General features: G+C 48.0%; 2 non-coding genes across 2 annotated transcripts; one reads left to right on the top strand and one right to left on the bottom strand.

Annotated features, from left to right (window-relative positions):
* The first annotated feature begins 396 nt into the window (after positions 1 to 396).
* TRNAA-UGC lies at positions 397 to 468 on the top strand. Its single transcript has one exon. It is a non-coding gene; the product is annotated as a tRNA-Ala (tRNA).
* A 3,955-nt stretch (positions 469 to 4,423) lies between these two features.
* Positions 4,424 to 4,495, bottom strand: TRNAG-UCC. Its single transcript has one exon. It is a non-coding gene; the product is annotated as a tRNA-Gly (tRNA).
* Positions 4,496 to 17,843: the final 13,348 nt, after the last annotated feature.

The following is a 17,843-nucleotide window of genomic DNA, read 5'->3' as shown; positions in this document are numbered from 1 at the left end:
GTGATCTCCCTCCTTCAGTTCAGTGACACCCTGAAATGTTACTTATCCCAGCAGAGCCAGAGGATTGAAAGCAGCTACATCAAACCCCTGTGTAGCTAACAGGAATGAACACAAACACTCCCTTGTATCTGAAGTGATGTTTAGTTTTACCCTTTGTTAACTGCAAGATTAAAGGGAAAGGCAGTGGTGGTGCCAGATATTAAGAGTGAAACACGAAACAATCATCATAGTTATGCCCATAGTGACTGCAAAATCTTTCTATATACTTCTTATTATCATCAGTGTATTATTTTGGCCTCAGAGCAGGGAATGTGTCCCTCATGCTGCTTTTAGGTCACTAGGTGCTTTGGAAACAGGAGGGCTCTGAGTGTAACCTATAGCACACATGGCCCATCTGGGGATGTAGCTCAATGGTAGAGCACATGCTTTGCATGTATGAGGCCCTGGGTTCACTCCCCAGCATCTCCAATTCTTTTCACCCTGCTGCTTTGCTCATCCCCAGAGGGGATGGGGCCCACCAGTCTCCCTGCAGGAATTTTAATCCTGCTCAGTGAGGGGCAAGTGCCAATTGCATGGAAGGTCAGGGTGGAGTTTCTGCTCCTAAGTCTTCTCTGTACATGTAAGATTCCCACCAGCTGTGCTGCTTGGGACAATGGTAGATGAGAAGGGCGAATCCTCCAGCACTGGAGGGAAAGGTCCCATCTGCAAAGACTAGACTTATTTCTTGTCTGGGCCCAATCTTTTCACCTGGTATAGCCCTTGTTCCAGCTCAGGTGGTAGCTAGGGGATGTCTCATGATTGCAGCCATGTTTGTTCAGTTCCACCCCCTTATACAGCTTTGGTACAAGGCAGGAATCTTTTGTCTCTCTCCTGGCGAAAAGCCCCAGGTTTAAGATGGATTCCTGTACCAGGTGACATGGTCACATGTCCTGTGAGACCCCCCAAGCCTTCATTCAGGCTCACGGATGGTGCAGGACAGAGCCATCTACAGTCAATTGTCCTGGTTAATGGGAGCCATCAAGAGTCCAAACCACTGTTAATGGCCCACACTTCGCATCATTACAACAGGACCTCAGAGTTATAGTTCATATTTCTAGTTTCAGATACAGGAATGATCGGTTCATACAAATAGGATGAACACACACAGTAGATTATAAGCTTTGTAATGATACCTCACAAGAGACCTTTTGCATGAAGCATAGTCCAGTCACTTTATATTCACACTCATTAGCATATTTTCATAAAATCCTATGGAGTGCAACGTCACAGCAGGGAAAGGGTTTTACTGCAGCACCTGGGAGCAGTTGAGTTTCATGTTCAGGTTGTGGTATGAGTTCCTCCAGGTTTCTCGTAAGCACACAAGGATCTTAGTGGGTGCTCTTGATACAGGAATTGCCCAGACATGATAAAGTGATGGGAACTGCATTTTCCTTTTTTATTTCTGTATTTCCAATGACATTTCTGTTTGTGATTTCATTTTGCTTTGTAGAACTGTGTTTTCTCCTGGATTTGATATTTAACGAAAAAAAGAATAAGGCCTCAGGGCACCGGATGGAGGAGCAGGCTGGGGCTAGGACTGCTAAGAGAGCGAGAGTAGCAGGTTTTCTGTATTGTTTCCTGCCCTCATTTTTCTTGACTAGTTTCTCTTCTGCATGAAATTTGCCTCTTTAAAATGTGAAGCTGGCTAACTCAGTTGGCAGAGCATCAGACTTTTAATCTGAGGGTCCAGGGTTCAAGTCCCTGGTCAGGTAAAGAAACACTTTCTCCCTGTGACATCCCCAAGGATTTTTAGAAGGACTCTCCTTGACTTTAGTTTTTCCTTTTCAGGACATGGCCTTTCCTAGGAAGGGTACTTTACTGCCTGGGACTGAAGGTGCTACTGCCTCACCTGTCCACTGGCCTCACAGTCTAGAGGAAGAAAGGCCTCTGGGCCTGCTTTCTCAAAGGCCATGAAAGCCTCTACAAAAGGTTTTTTTCTCCTGCTGATAATAGCTCACCTTAACTGATCACTCTCGTTATAGTGTGTATGGCAACACCCAATTTTTCATGTCCTCTCTAAGTGTGTGTGTGTATTTTCCGGCTGTATTTTCCACTGCATGCATCCAGTGAAGTTGGTTTTAGCCCAGGAAAGCTTATGCTCAAATAAATTTGTTAGTTTCTAAGGTGCCACAAGAACTCCTTGTTCTTTTTGCAGATAAATTAATGGAGGTTAAGTCCATGAATGGCTATTAGCCAGGATGGGTAAGGAATGGTGTCCCTAGCGTCTGTTTGTCAGAGGGTGGAGATGGATGGCAGGAGAGAGATCTCTTGATCGTTACATGTTAGGTTCAGTCCCTCTGGGGCACCTAGCATTGGCCACTGTTGGCAGATAGGATGTGAGGTTGGATGGCCCTTTGGTCTGACCCAATATGGCCATTCTTATGTTCTTATGAAGGGAGGGGCAGAGCACTGGGACAGAGCTTCTGTAGTGTAGTGGTAATCACGTTTGCCTAACATGAAAAAGGTCCCTGGTGCAGAAATATGTGGGTTTAATTTTCCCAGCTCCTAGTGGCCTGTCCCTGCTGTTGTAGGAGCAGCAGTGATTTCAACGCTCAGAAGGTCTGTTATACTTCCCCTGCTCCCACTTTTCTCTTCTCTCCCTCTCTGAATGCCTGTGAAATGGCTTTTCCCCTCCCGCTCCCTCCTGGAATGCTGGTGGGATGAATGGGCTGGTTGAAGAGCAGAAGAGCTCCCAGGTAGACAAGGTGTCTGGGACTCTAATTAGGCAGCCCTCACACACCCAGAGCATGGACACTGCCCAAGGTGGAGTGTGACCAACCAGATGCAGCCAAGTCATCTCTAGTCGCAGGCCATGAGGTGCAGGCCCTTAAAAGGGGAAGGGGCCCTGTGCTCAGGAGAGCACTCACAAGCTTGTACCTCCAGTGAATGCCCTTCACCCGGACCGCCTGGCCAGTGGTTCTCTGCGTTGTATTTCATTGTGCCTCAGGAAGACTTACCTTCATCGCACCGTCCATCACGGTGCTGTGGGACACTTACCTTGTAGAATCCTGACATCTCCAGTGCCGTGTCCTGTGAGTGTGACACCCCCCGCCCCCCCCTTCTTTTGAGCTAAGCTATCAATATAATAAATGTGCTGCTTTCTGCCAAACTCCGGTGGGTCATTAGTGCTTCCTACGCTGACTAGCTGGCCCAATTTCGGGTAACACCTGCGATAACCCCAATCCCTGCATGGCAGAGGGTGGTGAAATGAGCTGAGGAAAAAGCCTTGGCATCAGCAGGGGAAAGCTAGAGGATCTTGGCCAGTCACCTTTTGAAGCCTTGTGGCTTGGTCTCCTCTGCCCTTGGAGGTTGGCCTATGGCGGCCGGCTCTTCCTGCTGCCTCCTCTGTGTGACTTGCCAAAGGAGGGAGTGAGGCAGGAATGGGGCAAAAGAGGAAAGTCGAGCTGAGGAAGGCAGGGCAGAAGCTAAGCACCTCAGTGCGGCTAAGTGGGGTTAGTAGAGCACCACCAGTCGTTCTGCAAAGCCTGGGGAGGTGCGGTTGGCTGCTGGGAGGCAGAATCCTGTGCCTGCGTCTTGGCTTCCCAGGGATGGCTACTTGCATCCCAGGAGAAGGATGGTTCTGGGTGAAAGGAAGACAAGCAAAGCTCTGGGAGGAAATTTGGGAGCAGGGTGCTGGCTCTGTGCTGGGGGCGGGGTTTGGGGTGCAGGAGGGGTGGCGCTTACCCCGGGCACTGCAGCTCCCAAAGTGACTGGTACACACAACCCTGCGGCAGCAGCTCCTAGGTGGGCGGGGCCAGGGGGTCTCCGTGTGCCGCTGCCTGCAGGCGCTGCCCCCAGAGCTCCCATTGGCTGCAGTTCCTGGCCAATGGGAGCTGTGGAGTTGGTACTCGGGGCAGGGGCAGTGAATGGAGACACTCCCCCCGCCCCAGGGGATGCTGGGACATGCCAACCACTTCTGGGAGCGGCACAGAGGGACGGAGGCAGAGTGGGCAGGGAGCCACCTTAGTGCTGCTGGCACATCTCTGCACACCCATTGGGGGAGGGGAGCAGAGGGCCTCCATGTGCTGCCTGGGGTAGGGGCAGTGAACAGAGCTGCCTCCCCTCCTGGGTCTATTACAGGAGTGGGTGGGTGGGTCTTTTGGCCTGCAAGGTGCAGCAGGTCGGACTAGATGATCACACTGGTCCCTTCTGACCCTAAAGGCTCTGAGTCTAAAAGGGAGAGGGAAGTAAAGGAAAAAAAATAAAATAAACCAAACATTGTAATACCAGGATGACTCCACCTGCTTATTGTATAGTCCTGCCCCTTTCTTCCTCCACTGGGTGTTTAATGACCTGCAGCACATTGATTCTCTCATTTCATTGATAAACTGATACAGAGTGACTGAAATTAAACCCATTCCCAGTAGAGAAAACATCACATACCTGCATTGGCTGGGAATTGAACCCAGGTCAATTGCTTGGAAGGCAGCTATGCTCACCACTATACCACCAATGCATCTGGCAAAAGTGCCACTTACACTTGCCCAATGAGGCTAGACCAGAATTGAGGCATTTTACTGCCTGTTAAAATGTACTGGAGTCTCATCACTAAAAAAAAAACTACCTCTATCTTCACCTGGGTTTGAACCATCAGCCTCTCAATTAGGTCACCAAAGTGGTTAAGCACAGACACAGGTAACTACCCTACTTCCCAAGCTTGTCTATGAAGCACCTACAGGGGCACACCTGGCTAGTGAGGGAGGCGCACTACTGGGGTTATGAGTTCAGGCCTCACCCAAAGCATCAGTTTTCATTAGCCATGGAGCTTCCCCCCCTCACTTTGTCTAATTCACATGGAAAGTGCCATACCAGGGTGATGAGAGTAAATTCTAAACTCTGAAATGTGGCGGTGGCCCACAGATTGGGATAAGGGGTTTGAAGAGAAAAAGCTCTAAGGATATAAAACCAGACAGTCTCCAGGGGCAGGTACGGTACAACGCCTCAACAGGGAGCCATTCGGGGGAGGGGGTTTCACTTCCTCTGTTCAATGTCCTGAGAGGTATTTTAAGATGAAGATAACCCCATGGCTAACAGTTGACTGGCATGTCCTGGGTTAAAGAAAGGAAGGGACTTGGGTTCACAGTCGGAAGATTTGTGTTACCGTCACTGTCTGACCCCCCTTCAGTGCAGAGCAGGTTTGTACGTTGCTGGGTGGAACGCACAGACTCCTGGAGAGCAGGGGCAGCTGTTTCCATGGCAGAGAGCCTGGCACTTAGGAGACTTTCTTGACTTGCTGTTTTGAAGCAATTCAATAAAATAACGGTGGAGCTACAATGTCCAGTCCAAAATTTCAGCCCCCCCCGGTGCAAAAATGCTATTTTAGGATCTAAACAGGAGGCTTCCGGCGCTAGGAGACCTGAGCAGAGAGCGCAGTGCGGGGGGGGGGGGAGCTATAAGAGCTGCTGAGTCTGAGGGTCCTGGGCTAAATCCACTTGCAGGTGGAAGTGTTTTGATTTACTTGATGGATAATGAGCACCAGCTACCAGGGGAGAAGCCCTGCCAACCTGCTGTCACTCCAGCTGCTGCCCCCGCGGGGGGGGGGAGCCCCAGGGGGCCTGCTGCTGCTCCGGCCACCCCAGGAGTGCTGTCGGGGGCCACCGAGCTGCGGCTGCTCCTGCTGCCCGCGGAACCACAGGAGGGAGATGATTTTTTGACAGTGGCGGACACCTCATCCTAAAGGCCTTTGTCTGCCCCCTTCTAGTGACTGTTTGGTACAGGAATGCAGCCCTCGCTCCTGAGTCTCTCCTGGGGAAATAATGTTTCTGTGCAAAACACCAAAGCTTTTACCAGAAAGGAAAAAAAGGAAATGGCCTCACGATGGGACTAGGACATAAGGAATGAAACACAAGATGCTTCTCCCATGTGCATTGACTTTGAACCTTGTTGTTTGCGGTGTTGTTGTATCCATGTTGGTCCCAGGACATGAGAGACAAGGGGGAGGGGGTCACATAATATCTTCTAAAGGACCAAGGAAGGAAGTATTATTTACTCCTTCTCATAACACAAGAACTAGGAGGGGTCACCAAATGAAATGAATAAGCTGCAGGTTTGAAATGAACACACTTCCCTCAAGCTGCTGGCAATACTTCTACTAATGCAGCCCAATCTGCTGTTAGCCTTCTTGGCAACAAGGGTACTGTTGACTCATATCCAGCTTCTCATCCACTGTAATCCCCAGGTCCTTTTCTGAAGAACTGCTGCTTAGCCAGTCGGTCCCCAGGCTGTAGCAGTGCAGGGGATTCTTCCTTCCTAAATGCAGGACTCTGCACTTCTCCTTGTTGAACATCCTCAGATTTCTTTTGGCCCAATCCTCCAATTTGTCTAGGTCACTCTGGACCCAAACCCTACCCTCCAGCGCTTGGATTCTTTACATGCTTTCACAGAGTGAAGAGCACATGTTCCATGATTTCATATGGCAGAGTTTTATGCTATAGGGAGCTTTCCCTGTGTGAATTTGACAGGTGAATCAACATAGAGACATATTGTGACCCTTCTCAGGGAGCTGAGGGCTGAGAGTTTCCTTGTTGCCACCTTCCACTAGGAAGACGGAGTTTTGCATTTGGCAGCTCGATGTTAGTGACCAAACTCACCCAGACCGTCAGGCACTCAAAGACCCTCCTCTGAGCTACAGCAGCCACCCTAACCCCTGAGTTCCTTCAATGTGTCCCCCTCTGGGGTCCAGCCCGGATCACCAGATACTCAGAGAAATCCCAGATTCTTTCTGCCCAAAGCAATGGTAGATCCCAGGTTACTAGTTTTACTGTGGACCACTGCTACTGTATCTCACACAGCACTTGAGTATAGTTATCAAACAAGCAGAAATTTATTTAACAACCGATAGAGATTTAAACAAACAAATGTGAGTGATGGAAACCAACTGTTATCAACTAAACAAAATCAGAAAATGCAACCTACACTTTTTAATAGTTACCTTTCCTATGTAAGTAGAGTCTCACCTCACACTTCAGTCAATTTCACTGATTCCTAGTCCCTAGAAGCCACGACCCTGCCTTTCATGAAGCACCACTGGTCATTAGGAATCTCCTTGGTGAATGGACCCAGAGTGTTTTTCTCCACCCTGTTATGAACTGAATCAGTCTTTTGTCTTTATTCACAGAAAGGATGATCTCCTCATTCTCATATTGTCCTTGTCACTTCCACAGGGTTTCGATGTCTATAATTTGTCTTTGATGGTTTTCCATTGGCTTTTCTGGGTTGGTGCAAAGGCTGACAATGGAGCAATACATCACATAACTGGCTAGCAAGGGACAGGTGCCAATTCCCTCCCACTGGAATGGGCTGTCCCCACCAAGAGCTATGGTTGGGGTGACTCACTTTCACAACAATACCATATGGGCATAATTTTCCATGTACTTACATTACCCCTTAACTATGACTCGGACACACCTCTCGCTATGCTTCCTGGATAAATATCATAAAAGCAGTGTATTAGGTGTGGGGAGTTTGTCAGGTCTGAGACAGGAGTTGCTTGTGAAGAACTGTGACCCCCTTTGCCAATTGGCACCAATGAGCTTTTGTCACAGATGCACTGAGCTATACAGTCACATCCTGATAGAACAGAAAGGCCAGCACAAAAAAACAAAGAGAGGAACAATAAGATACTAAAATGACAATGGCTGGAACTCTCCATTTCTCTCAGTCTTTGCATTCATGGGCACTAAGAGCTGTAGCTACAGTTGAGGAACCAGGTGAGCGGACAGCTGGCTCCCCCTCCATACCAGTAACTTTCTCACACATAGGGAGATGGGTCAAAATTGGAATTGATGTTAAGGCTGTGTCTACACTTCAAACACTGGAAATATTCTTCTGACAACCTAACACTGTCTACACTGGGGCTCAGGTCACATTAACTACTTCTCTCAGTGGAGAGGACTTTTCACACCCCTGATAGATGTGCTCTGCCAACACAGCTTTTCAACATCGACCAGCCTTTAGCTGGCTTATTGACCTGAAAGGCAATGGATTTCAGTCTTTTTCTTTATATTGATGGTTGATGAGTGCAGCTGTCCTACCTGCTGGACACATCCTGTGACAGATGTCAGGCCTTTCCTTTGCAAATTAGAGAAGTGGGGAAGACAGTGACCCTTACAGTCTAAGTTGGTAAAAATTTATACAACTTGTCACCTCGAGTAGCTTTCCTTTGAATAGAAATTGAATTAGAAACTAAACAAAATAAATTCTATTTGAAAACACAAAATATTAAAATGTATACTGGGCCAATATTCTCTTATACACACTTTCTCACACACATTCTCCCACCCCAACCTTTGGAGTGAGGTTTTCCACCAGAACTCCTTACACTACAGGGGGTAAATTAAATCAAATTAACTTTTCAAGATTAGCCACCATTTCCTGTACGACTAACAAAACAAAACAAAACAAAAAAAGACAACTTTCAGTTTTCCAAAATACTTCAGATTATCACACATTTAGTCTCTTCTTCTTTAACCAATAACTTCACCAATAATCTCATTTTAATAGATGATAAACACATATTCAAAGATCACAAATTCTTATCATATATGTTAGTTTTCTTCTAATGCCCATTGCCAACAACTGAACCTTGGCTCAAGATGTGGTTTGTCCCAACCACTTCTGTGAGTTCAGATATCTCAGGATCTTCTGCAGTATGTGTTGGTGGAAGGGGTCTCCTATGTGGGAATCTTTGCATCATGAGGAAAAATACCTCTCATGTTACACTTTTAATCTTTCAAAGTGAGAGAAGAAAGAGAAGTGATGTAAATGCATAAAACACAAGAGAGAACTGTCTGGTCTACACTAAAGACATTTATCGGTTAACTATATTACTCCGATGTGTGAAAAATCCACACCACTGAGCAATGTAGTTACACAGCCCTAACCCCCTGTGTATATAGCGATACATCAGCAGCAGAACTTCTCGTGCCAAAAGAGCCACTGCCGCTTGCGAGGGTTGGACTAATCAAGTCCGATGGGAGAAATCTCTCCCATTGGCTGAAAGCGTCTGTAATAGCAGCGCTACAGCAGCACAGCTACATTGGTGCAGCTGCACCAACATCAGCTTTATTGTGTAGCCAGAGCATCAGACACAACATGCGAGTATCCGGAAGTCTGAAATTGGAGCCTGATACATTCATTGCCTCATTGGTTACCATCATTTCTACAGCCTTGAAGTCCTTGTTACCCAATCAGGCAGCCAGTTTGGGATCCACGGGCATCCTTTGAAGCTCTCTCTCTTTGGATCCAAATGGTGAAGGATGATTGTTCTCAATGTAACCTGGCATCCTTTGGAACTGTAATCAGTGACACTGAACTAGGAAATGGAGTTGTACAAACAATTTTCCTTGGGTCACTGGTCACCATAGCTTCCTTTACTGGGGTGGAAACCAAGAACTGGATGTGGACTCTTTCAGCCCCAGCTCTTTCCAAATCCTTGGCCTTGGTTAGGGTAAATTTACACTTCTCCAAAGTAGAATCCTTTACAAAATGTCTCCAAATCTCAGCAGTGTTAGTGAGGCTTACCAAAACATGCCCAGCTTTTCTTTAATTTGGTGGCACAGTTCCAGGCAAGGGACTGGATACAGGGCTGGATCACAATCTTCATTAGTGACCAGAGTTGGAGTTTCTATTCAAAAATAGCTATTTTTCTGCAGCTATTAGATTTCCAAAACTGATTTGATCGATATACATTTTTAGCACCTACAAAGGATAAATTCAACAAAACTCCACTTCTATTTCCTCAACATCTGCATCATGAAGGGCAGCATCTCCGATACAATAAGATTAGCTAGGAAAGATCTTCTGTAGGGCCTGGGTTACAAAGGCTTTGGAACCAAATACATGGCCATTGTGCCTAGTTCAAAAATCACTTAGCATGGAATTTTCTCCCCAGATCATCTGGGACAATATTGACTTAAACAATTGAACTACACCGTGATCATATGCACTTCCTTCAGTTAGTTCGGGTTCTGCTGTTGTTCACAATTTCTGAGTAGAGATTTTAAATCACTGCTGTTTCTTTGTTAGCCTGTCCAGTAAATTGGAGAGTTCTCTAATGCTGACAGAACTGCACTTCAACCTTCTCCATGACATCATGCAGGGATGGGGAAAAAGCAAAGCTGAAGTGAGAAATGATGACTTTAGCAAATAGTCATTTGTCTTAAATTCTCCAATAAATCTGAGCTACATCCTATGAAACTGAACTACTATCCAACTGAGTGACCAAACAGCCTTCAGGAAAGATAGAAACCCACATCACAGAGAGCTAGAATACATGGCAATGAAAGTGTGAAGTGAAATTCCAGAGCAGGTTACATCTGATTATTCAGAATCAGGACAAGAGATTCTCCCATCACATTCTCCTCTGATCCATTCAAACATACTTCACTCAGCACTGTCTCAATAGCCAGTTATGTTATTTACAAAATTTTAGTATCCGAGCATTGCTATAATTTGGGACAAAACCACTCACCTTGCCAGAAGTGGCTTTACCAATAGATGGAACCTGGGATTTAAACTCCCAATGAGCACACTGTGTTTGGGATCCATTTGAATTCCCCTTCCAGGTCTTTGACACTTTCATCTCAGAGCGACTCTGAGATAAGATTAAAGAAGTCAAAGCATCATCTCCAAGCACAGACAGCTGAGAACTGTTCCTCACAGGACACTTTGAGAAGTGGATGGATAGAATGTGATGATGATAACCTCTGCATGGCTCAGACAAAAGGTAACTGTTCTGCAGTGATGGGGAAGGAGGGAATCTCTGCATCTCCCCATCTCCTTCCAGTGTCACAGAGGCTGAAATTACACTTTTTTCCCCTGCCCCTGCTCCTCTTCATTTAACTATAATTTGAAAAATTCCCATTATATCTGCTCTTCAGCACAACCCAGAGCAACGTGAGAACAAGTGGCAATGATACAATCTGTATCACTGGTGACTAACAATAACTTTGAAATAGGAAGAATAGTATAAATGTGATGCTCTCTGGTTCCTGATAGGAAGGGCACACTCGAATTACTCATGGGATAATGGAGTTGATAGAAAGGACAAATGGGTCCACCTCAAAATAGGGAAAACTGAAAAAGGCAAAAATGGGCCCCTCATCTGGTCAAACTGAGGGATAACCATGCTGCAAACAGTTCAAACAGCTGTAAAAGTTACTGTGTGGGAATCAGGAAAATTATTAGAGAAAAAAAAAGTATTGATAGCCCTAGAGGTGTTTATGTTGTTGATCTCCCTTGCAGATTCTCTGATGACTAACATGGGCTAAGTGCCCACAGAAGGTTTTCCCGCACTCACTGCATTTATAGGGTCTCCCACCAGTGTGGATTTTCTGATGTTTAGAAAGGTTTGAGCTGCTAGTGAAGTTTTTCCCACACACACTGCATTCATAGGGCCTCTCCCCTGTGTGGATTCTCTGATGTTCATAAAGGCCTGCGCTGCGATTGAAGGTTTTCCCACACTCACGGCATTCATAGGGCCTCTCCCCTGTGTGGATTCTCTGATGTTGATAAAGGCCTGAGTTGCTAGTGAAGCATTTTCCACACTCACTGCATTCATAGGGCCTCTCCCCTGTGTGGATTCTCTGATGTTGATAAAGGCCTGAGCTGCAATTGAAGGTTTTTCCACACTCACTGCATTCATAGGGCCTCTCCCCTGTGTGGATTCTCTGATGTTGATAAAGGCCTGAGTTGCTAGTGAAGCATTTTCCACACTCACTGCATTCATAGGGCCTCTCCCCTGTGTGGATTCTCTGATGGGTAATAAGGTCTGAGCTGCGATTGAAGGTTTTCCCACACTCACTGCATTCATAGAGCCTCTTCCCTGTGTGGATTCTGTGATGCTTTATAAGGATGGAGTAATCACATACGTTTTCCCCAAACTCACTGCATGTATTTTTTCTCTTTCTGCTGAGGATTTCCTGTTGTGTTGTGGTTTCCTTGAGGTCCTTCTTAGTTTCCTGACAGGAAATACATTTACCCACTTTCTCCCCTGGCAGGTTTCCCTGCTCTCCTTCTGGTCTGTGCTGAATGTCATGGGATTTTTCCTGCTTATGACTCCAGGACACATTCCTTTTAGATCTTTGCGATAATTCTCTGTGTTTATCCACTTCCTCAACATTTTCCTGCTGAGAATTCTGCTCCTCTTTCTCACATACCATTGCGTCACCTGCTGTGATAGAGACAGAAACCTCGAACAGAATGGAAAGGGGAAGGCCAAACCAATACAAGTGCTGGAGAGAGGTCAAATAAAAATCAGGAACTGAACTCCCACAAGTTCTTCCCCAAACAGGAGAGAGGAGGGGATCAATTCAGGCTTCACATCCCATCCAAATTCACAGGGGGAAGGGAGGAAGCTATTGCCTGGTGTCTGCTAGTGTCTACAGGAAGCCATGAGCTATATTTACCCTAAGGATACGACCCCTGCTAGGGACAATATTGAACTGAGAGACCTTCCAAGGGCATTGTAGGGCATCCCAGATGTTTCCTTCAGGCACTTACAGATTCTGAGTTGGTTTAATATTTCCTCACCTGTGCAGGGAGCTCTCAGGATCTCTCTTTCCTCTGAACCCTGGAGGTCTGGGACCCATGGCTCTTCCCCTTGTTCCAGCTGGGAGTTCACATCAGGTTGGGAAATTGGAAACCCTGCTCAGATGAAAGAAAACAAAAGGAGGTCACTTGATTTCATAACTTTGTCATAAAAACATTCTATTAATTTAACTTCAGTGCTTAGTGTGACGGGTGTGCCTGGGGCAGTCCACACTGAAAATGCCAAGGTCAGGGCAGGATGAAAAAGGGAGAGCAGATGCTCCCAAAACTGGTGGTTAACACTGAAGTTAAACTCAACGACCAGTCACAAACTGTGCTTCTGATCCCACACACGGGTTATCGAGAAGCTGAAAAAAGAAATCACACGGCCCCCTTTATTGCATTCCAGTTCTCCGACTCCCAATCAGCACCTAGGTCCAGTACAGTGAGAGGTTATTTAAAAATTCTGCTCATATACAAAATGATTTTCTGACCCCAAAAGGTCAGCCACATTACAAGATCACTATAGGTTTGGATCTTACCCAAAAGACCACACTGCCAGCCAATCCTTTAGCATGGAAAGACAAGACAGGACACGACACAAAAAAAGTTGTTAAATGGAAAAGCAGTGAGATGCATTCCAAAATCTATATATCAGGTTATTAGCAGTATTGTTGAGCTGCTGGCTTGAAAGTCCATCTGGAACACATCCACAAGTTCGATGGGTCTTTCAGTCCTTTGTTCCAGGCTTCAATTTGTAGAGAAGTTGCTCCAGAGGTAGGAAGAGGGATTGAAGACAAAATGGAGATGATGCAGCTGCCCTTTATATTCCTTTTGCCATGTGGCTTGTATTACCTGTGTCCCAAACACAAGCTTCACAGCACATGACATGGAAAAGCCTCGGAAGTCTCAGCACACAGACATACCCCTGCATGTCTTGCTGACTCAATAGGTTTATGCCCTTGATCAGGGATGGGCAAATTACGGCCCACGGCCACATCCATCCGACAGGACCGTCCTGCCCAGTGCCTGAGCTCCTGGCTGAGGAGGCTAGCCCCTCCCCCGCAGCCATGCCACCGCGCGGGCAGCGCTCCTGCGGGGCGGGGCTGTGCGCTCCTGCAGGGCAGTGTGTCTGGCTCTACGTGGTCCACGTGGCTGCCAGACACGCTGCTCTGAGCGGCATGGTAAGGGGGTCGGGGGGTTAGATAAGGAGCAGGGAGTCTCAGGGGGCAGTCAGGGGACAGTTGAATGGGGCAGAGGTTCTGGGGGGACGGGGGCTGGATAGGTGTGGGAGTCCCAAGGGTCTGTCAGTGGGCAGGGGGGTGGATAGAGGTCAGGGCAGTCAAGGGACAGGTAGCAGCGGGGTTGGGGGGGGGGTGGGGTCCTGGATATGAACCCATATCCACACCCCCACCCCCGGACAGACCCAGGGACTCCTACACCTATCCAACCCCCCAGTTCCCCATCCCCATACCGCCCGCCCAATTGTCCCCTGCTCCCTGTCCCCTGACTGCCCCCCAGGACTCTCTGCCCCTTATCCAACCCCCTGGTCCTGGCCCCCTTACCACAGCCACGCGGCTCACTGGAGCTAGATACGAGGTCCCTCAGGAGAGCGCAGACCAGCCCCCTTACCATGCCACTCAGAGCAGTAGGAGCTCGCAGCCCCACCTCTCCAGCACTGCCCAGGAGCGGTGGGCCAGAGCGCTGAGGGCGCGGCATGTTGAGGCTGCAGGGGGACAGCGGGGGCGAGGGGACAGCAGGGGAGAGGAGGAGAGAGGAGGGGACGGGGGAGCCTCCCCGGCCGGGAGCTCAGGGGCCGGATGTGGCCTGCGGGCCGTAGTTTACCTACCCCTGACCTACATGTTAGTTTGTAAAAAGAACAGGAGTACTTGTGGCACCTCAGAGACTAACAAATATATTTGTGTTTTATCTGCATTTCTTTTGTAAACAATTCTGACTTATGCCTCGTTACCTGTAGTCAGTTAAAATCTTTTTTTTTTGGTAATTAACAATCTTGTTTTATTGTTTTATCCAACTAGTGTGTTTGGATTAAAAAGTGTGTTGGAAACTGCATTTGGGATGTAGCGGGGTGGACGTCCGCTCCTGCCCTGAAGGGTTAAAAACAGCCCTGGGAGGGGGTTGTGGCTGGAGAAAGCAGCTTTTAGGCTGGGCTGATTGGGGGAAGTGGCTGCAGCTGGGGCCAGGCCCCAAACAGACTCAGCTGCCCTATAAAGGCAGAGAAGCCAGGGGCAGATAGAGTCTCTCTCTGTTTGTAGAGGGAGATGGGCCTGGCTGCAGGGAGCTGGACACAGGGTACCTGAGTGAAGCAGGGCTGGGGAAAGGCAGAGGAGCTGGGGAGCTCCAGCCTGGAAAGCCCCAGGCCGAGGCCTAGCAGAAGGCAATAGGTACTGGGGGGTTGCAGAGGGCAGCCCAGCGGTAGGCAAAGGCAGCAGGTCCAAACCCTCTTTGCCAGTGATGAGTGGCTGATCCTGCAGCCTGCCCCAGGGTGTGGGGCTAGACGATGACTGGCCTTATACTGAGCCCAGGTGGGAATAGTGGGTGGGAGTTCCCTGGGGAGGGGAGACCCTAAGACTGAGGGGTTACTGCCAGAGGGCAGCACCCCAGGTAAAAGGGGCACCAGGTCCAGGGAGGGACATGGGGGGCCAGAGGACAGGTGGATCACCGGCCTGCAGAGGGTGCGCCGGAGCTGGAATGAGCTAATTCCCAGAAGTCACCAGCAGGGGGTGCCGCAGGGGTGAGTCCCCTCATCTACATGGGATAACAAGGCTGGTGCATGTCATTTTCCACTGATGAAATGACAGACGTCATATGAGCTTGCCTTGTTCAGTGGTGTGCTGGACAGGGAAAGATGCACATTTCTGGGGGAAGTCTGGGAACAGAGACTTTTCTGGGGTTTTCCTGTGCTGCACTGTAACTCCTGAGTCACTGACTAGCAGCACTAAATACTGTGTAGCTGGGAGCGAGTTACATGCTGGAGACTGTGTGTTACCTGCCCAGGAGCGGCTGCTCTCCCAGTAAAACAGTGTAAAAGTCACCCCAGCTTGGGAAACTGAGGGGACACAGCTGTTCAACACTCCAGATTGCACTGTGCTTAATGTCACAGACACTCAATTTCAAAGAGGCTCCTAAAACACAGAGAAAGTAAATCCATGTCCCAGAAATCCAAGACTCCAGAGAGAGGGCAAGTCTCCCTGGCACTGCTTCTTGCTGACGGAGAGGTCCAGAGACAATGAGAGAGTCCTGGGGAAGCTGGGAACAGTAACCATGGGCTGGTGGGGTTCAGTGGAGAAAGGGAACAGGAAGGGCAGGGATAGTACTGAATGCAGGATCTCAGCAGTACTGGATGTCAGGATAGCACATAGTGCAGCCCATTGGAAAACATAATCCCAACTAGACATACAAAATGATGAGGTCTAAATTAGCTGTTTCCACTCAAGAGAGAGATCTTGGAGTCATGGATAGTTCTCTGAAAACATCCACTCAATGTGCAGCAGCAGTCAAAAAGCGAATGGAATGTTGGGAATCATTAAGCAAGGGATAGAAAAGACAGAAAATATCGTATTGCCTGTATATAAATCTATGGTGCACCCACATCTCGAATACGGCTGTAGGAGCTGGATTTTATAATGTACTGAGAGAATTTAATGTATGATTTGATTTCGTCCTGTCAGCCACCCTGTTTGAATAGCAGAAAGGAATGACAGACCAGAACAATCCTCCTGACTGATTATGGTCACCTTTTGTTTTAGGATAAGTTACACTGTCTACTATGGTTTCCTCTATGTATTACAAATTAGGCACTCTAGTTAAATCTACATGTCTTTGTTTTAAGGTTTAGTAAATAAGAGACAGGATTCTCTATTGTGTCTATTTTAAGTAGATTAGAGAAACATTGAAGGCAAGGTTTCATTTGCAATGCTTTTTTGCTCGATATAAAATACTACTGTTTGTATTCTCAGTGGGTTTGTGTGAATGAGGATGTATGCATCAGGAAAAGAGAAGGTGTAAAGGCCATTGTTATAGCCAGAGTCAAGGAAGAAGGAGTCAAGAGACTTAAAGGACATCAAAGAATCATCAACGCGCATTCATAACGAAGGGCAGATTGATGACCCTGAGGTAAAGGCTGGCACCCCTGAGGACAATTCATTAAATCAGAACAAAGGTCAGGCTGACCCTCTCGGAGGTGCACTGGAATGTTTACACCAGTTAAGAAGTAACCCATCACAAACTGATACAGCAAAATCCATAGACTTCAACAAAGGAAAAAACCCTATAAGAACCAGGGTGCTTGGCCATGGGACTTTGGGTTCATCTTGCCACACTCCCGGAGCATTGGATTGCGACCGACAAGAGCCCAGCCCCACACTCGTGCTCAGTGTAATTGGCCATTAGATTGACTCGAGCTACAACAGACTGGTAACTATGAACAGCTCTGGCGGGGGGGGGGGGAGGGGGGGGGAGAAGAGAGAGAGAGAGAGAGAGAGTGTGTGTGTACCTTCCTCTATAAAGATCCCATGTGCTTTGTAGGAGCATAACTCTGCGTGCAGGTGTGGTCACCCCATCTCAAAGACGTTTACTTATGCAAACAGGAGATATTTGACACTGTGCAATATTGTTCCTGTGTTCTGCAGCAGGGGAGGGTCTGTGGCAGTGTGTGGGTCACTGGCATATTGGGGTGATGCAGAGACAGGACAGTGTAGAGGTAGCATTGTGGGGCTGGCATGAACCGTATCTCTTCATTTCCCCTTCCAAGAACTGAGGGGACAGGAACCCTTACCCAGCGAGGTCACATTCTCATAGTTCTCCTGCATGACGTCTCTGTAGAGGGCTCTCTGAGCAGGGTCCAGCAGAGCCCACTCTTCCCTGGAGAAATACACAGCCACCTCCTTGAAGGTCACTGGCCTCTGAAAGAGCAAGGGTCCAACACTCAGTACCTGCTGCCTCACTCACAGCCCCACTATTTGTGGGGGAGAGAAGTCAATCAAATGCAAGCTCTGGGTGGATCACAGTCAGAGTCCCACCTCCACCCCACTCAGAGCATCCTGGAAACACCAGGTTAAGGGGACGAATAGAGAGTCCCTTTTCTCTCCCAGCAGATCCATCATACACCTACTAGCCACAGACGGATAAAGGAGATGGAGCCCCTAGCAGGGACCAGGGAGAGATCTCCGGTAGGAAGCCCAACACCCTCCTCATTGTGCAGAGCTGGATACGAAAGGAGGGGAATCTCCCCTAAACCTCACTAGTGGGTGCCC

The sequence above is a fragment of the Mauremys mutica genome, unplaced genomic scaffold, assembly GCF_020497125.1.
Source record: "Mauremys mutica isolate MM-2020 ecotype Southern unplaced genomic scaffold, ASM2049712v1 Super-Scaffold_100320, whole genome shotgun sequence".
In the NCBI taxonomy this organism is placed as follows: Eukaryota; Metazoa; Chordata; order Testudines; family Geoemydidae; genus Mauremys; species Mauremys mutica.
The sequence above is the reverse complement of the archived record's forward strand: the minus strand, read 5'-3'. Positions and strand labels throughout refer to the sequence as shown.